The sequence below is a fragment of the Arachis ipaensis genome, chromosome B5 (genome assembly GCF_059453495.1).
Source record: "Arachis ipaensis isolate K30076 ecotype BB chromosome B5, ASM5945349v1, whole genome shotgun sequence".
NCBI classification, from domain to species: Eukaryota; Viridiplantae; Streptophyta; class Magnoliopsida; order Fabales; family Fabaceae; genus Arachis; species Arachis ipaensis.
Window position 1 is genome coordinate 142,550,715 of NC_142440.1, and position 4,755 is coordinate 142,555,469.

The 4,755-nt window shown below is 36.3% G+C and overlaps 1 non-coding gene across 1 annotated transcript; it reads right to left on the reverse strand.

Annotated features, from left to right (window-relative positions):
* Nucleotides 1-3,215: 3,215 nt before the first annotated feature.
* On the reverse strand, nt 3,216-3,323 carry LOC148566041 (small nucleolar RNA R71). Its single transcript, XR_015885294.1, has one exon. It is a non-coding gene; the product is annotated as a small nucleolar RNA R71 (small nucleolar RNA).
* Between the last annotated feature and the right edge of the window lie 1,432 nt (nt 3,324-4,755).

Sequence of the window (4,755 nt, forward strand, 5' to 3'; positions counted from 1 at the left end):
TACTATTTTTCTATTCAATTCAACTTATTCCGCTTCTAAGATATCCATTCACACCCAAGAACATGATGAAGGTGATGATTATGTGACGCTCATCATCATTCTCACTTGTGAACGCGTGCCTGACAAACACTTCCGTTCTACATGCAAACAAGCTAGAATGAGTATCTCTTAGATATCTAATACAGGGGACCGAGTCCGAGTTATTAGTATCTTTGTGGTATAAGTTAGAACCCATGGATGGCCATTCCTGAGATCCGGAAAGTCTAAACCTTGTCTGTGGTATTCCGAGTAGGATCTGGGAAGGGATGGCTGTGACGAACTTCAAGCTCGCGAGTGCTGGGCGTAGTGACAGACGCAAAAGGATAGTAAATCCTATTCCAGTATGATCGAGAACCTCCAGATGATTAGCCATGCCGTGACAGAGCATTTGGACCATTTTCACAGAGAGGATGGGATGTAGCCATCGACAACGGTGATGCCCTTACAGAAAGCTTGTCATGGAAAGGAGTAAGACTGATTGGATGAAGACAGTGGAAAAGCAGAGATTCAGAGGAACGAAAGCATCTCTATACGCTTATCTGAAATTCTCACCAATGAATTACATAAGTATTTCTATCTTTATTTTCTATTTATTTATTATTATTATTCGAAAACTCCATAACCATTTGATATCCGCCTGACTGAGATTTACAAGGTGACCATAGATTGCTTCATACCAACAATCTCCGTGGGATCGACCCTTACTCACGTAAGGTTTTATTACTTGGACGACCCAGTACACTTGCTGGTTAGTTGTGCGAAGTTGTGAAGTTATGTTTGGACCATGGTATTGTGCACCAGTTATTGGCGCCATTGCCAGGGAGAGAATGAACAACAAATTTTACAATCTCAGAGTAACAATTTCGCATACCAAGTTTTTGGCGCCGTTATCGGGGATTGTTCGAGTTTGGACAACTGACGGTTCATCTTGTTGCTCAGATTAGGTAATTTTCTTTTTGTTTTATTTTCAAAAAATTTTCAAAAATCTTTCAAAAATTTCTCATCTGTTTTCGAAAATTATTCTAAATTTTTAAGAATGAATTCTAGTGTTTCATGAAGCATGTTGAAGCCTGGCTGGCTGTAAAGCCATGTCTAATTCTTTTGGACTGTGGCTTCCAACCATCAGCATAGAGGCAAGTTAATTGGAATATCAGTTGTTGCATGCCTGATTTATATCCTAAAGCTGGCTGGCTATTAAGCCATGCCCAACCCTTGGATTGGAGCTTTAGGCCAACATTGAAAGATTCCTGGGATTCTTATTAAAAATTTTGAATTTCTTATTTTCTTTTTCTATATGTTTTTCAAAAAAAAAGTTAAAAGAAAATACAAAAAAATCATAAAATCATGAAATCAAAAAATATTTTGTGTTTCTTGTTTGAGTCTTGAGTCAATTTCAAGTTTGGTGTCAATTGCATTTTTTCTAAAAATTTATGCATTTTTCGAAAATTCATGCATTCATAATGTTCTTCATGATCTTCAAGTTGTTCTTGGTAAGTCTTCTTGTTTGATCTTTAAATCTTCTTGTTTTGTGTCTTTTCTTGTTTTTCATATGCATTTTTCGTTTGTTAGAGTCCAAGCATTAAAGATTTCTAAGTTTGGTGTCTTGCATGTTTTCTTTGCATAAAAAATTTTTCAAAAATATGTTCTTGATGTTCATCATGATCTTCAAAGTGTTCTTGGTGTTCATCTTGACATTCATAGTGTTCTTGCATGCATCATGTGTTTTGATTCATAATTTTCATGTTCTGAGTCATTTTTTTTGTTTTTCTCTTTCATCATTAAAAATTCAAAAATAAAAAAAATATCTTTCCTTTTTTCTCTCATAAATTTCGGAAATTTGGATTGACTTTTTCAAACATTTTTAAAATCTAGTTGTTTCTTATTAGTCAAATCAAATTTTCAATTTAAAAATCTTATCTTTTTCAAAATCTTTTTCAAAAATCATATCTTTTTCATTTTTCTTATTTATTTTTGAAAATTTTAAAAATATTTTTCAAAAATCTTTTTCTTAACCTTATCTCATAATTTTTGAAAATATCATCAAAAATTAATGTTTTGATTCAAAAATTTCAAGTTTGTTACTTGCTTGTTAAGAAAGATTCAAACTTTAAGTTCTAGAATCATATCTTGTGATTTCTTGTGAGTCAAGTCATTAATTATGATTTAAAAATAAAATCTTTTTCAAAACTAATTCTAATCATATCTTCCTATCATATCTTTTTTTTTAAATCTTATCTTTTTCAAAAATTTGATTTTCAAATATCTTTTCTAACTTCTTATCTTCTTATCTTTTAAAAATTGATTTTTAAAATTTGTTTCAACTAACTAATTAACTTTTTCTTTGTTTCTTATCTTTTTCAAAACTACCTAACTAACTATCCCTCTCTAATTTTCGAAAATCATTAACTCCTTTTCAAAAATTATTTTCGAAAATCTCTCTCTCATCTCCTTCTATTTATTTATTCATCTACTAACACTTCATCTCACCCAAATTCGAACCCCCTCTTCCATCTGTGTTCGAATTTTCTCTTCTTCTCTTCTTTACATTACATTCTTTTCTTCTTCTACTCACACAGGGGAACCTCTATACCTGGGTAAAAAGGATCCCTATTATTATTATTTTTCTGTTCCCTCTTTTTCATATGAGCAGGAGCAAGGACAAGAACATTCTTGTTGAAGCAGACCCTGAACCTGAAAGGACTCTGAAGAGGAAACTAAGAGAAGCTAAAATACAACAATCCAGAGATAACCTTACAGAAATTTTTGAACAGGAAGAGGAGATGGCAGCCGAAAATAATAATAATACAAGGAGGATTCTTGGTGACTTTACTGCACCTAATTCCAATTTACATGGAAGAAGCATCTCCATCCCTACCATTGGAGCAAACAATTTTGAGCTGAAACCTCAATTAGTTTCTCTGATGCAACAAAACTGCAAGTTTTATGGACTTCCATCTGAAGATCCTTTTCAGTTCTTAACTGAATTCTTGCAGATCTGTGATACTGTTAAGACTAATGGAGTAGATCCTGAAGTCTACAGGCTCAGGCTTTTCCCTTTTGCTGTGAGAGACAGAGCTAGAATATGGTTGGATTCTCAACCTAAAGATAGCCTGAACTCTTGGGATAAGCTGGTCAAGGCTTTCTTAGCCAAGTTCTTTCCTCCTCAAAAGCTGAGTAAGCTTAGAGTGGATGTTCAAACCTTCAGACAGAAAGAAGGTGAATCCCTCTATGAAGCTTGGGAGAGATACAAGGAACTGACCAAAAAGTGTCCTTCTGACATGCTTTCAGAATGGACCATCCTGGACATATTCTATGATGGTCTGTCTGAATTAGCTAAGATGTCATTGGATACTTCTGCAGGTGGATCTATTCACCTAAAGAAAACGCCTGCAGAAGCTCAAGAACTCATTGACATGGTTGCTAATAACCAGTTCATGTACACTTCTGAGAGGAACCCTGTGAGTAATGGGACGCCTCAGAAGAAGGGAGTTCTTGAAATTGATACTCTGAATGCTATATTGGCTCAGAATAAAATATTGACTCAGCAAGTCAATATGATTTCTCAGAGTCTGAATGGAATGCAAGCTGCATCCAACAGTACTCAAGAGGCATCTTCTGAAGAAGAAGCTTATGATCCTGAGAACCCTGCAATTGCAGAGGTAAATTACATGGGTGAACCATATGGAAACACCTATAATCCCTCATGGAGAAATCACCCAAATCTCTCATGGAAGGATCAACAAAAGCATCAACAAGGCTTTAATAATGGTGGAAGAAACAGGTTTAGCAATAGCAAGCCTTTTCCATCATCCACTCAGCAACAGACAGAGCACTCTGAATAAAATACCTCTAATTTAGCAAACTTAGTATCTGATCTATCTAAGGCCACTGTGAGTTTCATGAATGAAACAAGGTCCTCCATTAGAAATTTGGAAGCACAAGTGGGCCAGCTGAGTAAAAGGATCACTGAAATCCCTCCTAGTACTCTCCCAAGCAATACAGAAGAAAATCCAAAAGGAGAGTGCAAGGCCATTGAATTGACCATCATGGCCGAACCCACAAGAGAAGAGAAGGACGTGAATCCCAAGGAGGAAGACCTCCTGGGACGTCCAGTGATCAATAAGGAGTTTCTCTTTGAGGAACCAAAGGACTCTGAGGCTCATTTAGAGACCATAGAGATTCCATTAAACCTCCTTACGCCCTTCATGAGCTCTGATGAGTATTCTTCTTCTGAAGAGAATGAGGATGTTACTGAAGAGCAAGTTGCCAAGTTCCTTGGTGCAATCATGAAGCTGAATGCCAATTTATTTGGTAAAGAGACTTGGGGAGATGAACCTCCCCTGTTCACCAATGAACTAAATGCATTGGATCAACTGAGATTGCCTCAGAAGAAACAGGATCCTGGAAAGTTTCTAATACCTTGTACCATAGGCACCATGACCTTTGAGAAGGCTCTATGTGACCTTGGGTCAGGAATAAACCTCATGCCACTCTCTGTAATGGAGAAACTGGAAATCTTTGAGGTGCAAGCTGCTAGAATCTCATTAGAGATGGCAGACAATTCCAGAAAACAGGCTTATGGACAAGTAGAGGACATGTTAGTAAAGGTTGAAAGCCTTTACATCCCTGCTGATTTCATAATCCTAGATACTGGGAAGGATGAGGATGAATCCATCATCCTTGGAAGACCCTTCCTAGCCACAGCAAGAGCTGTGA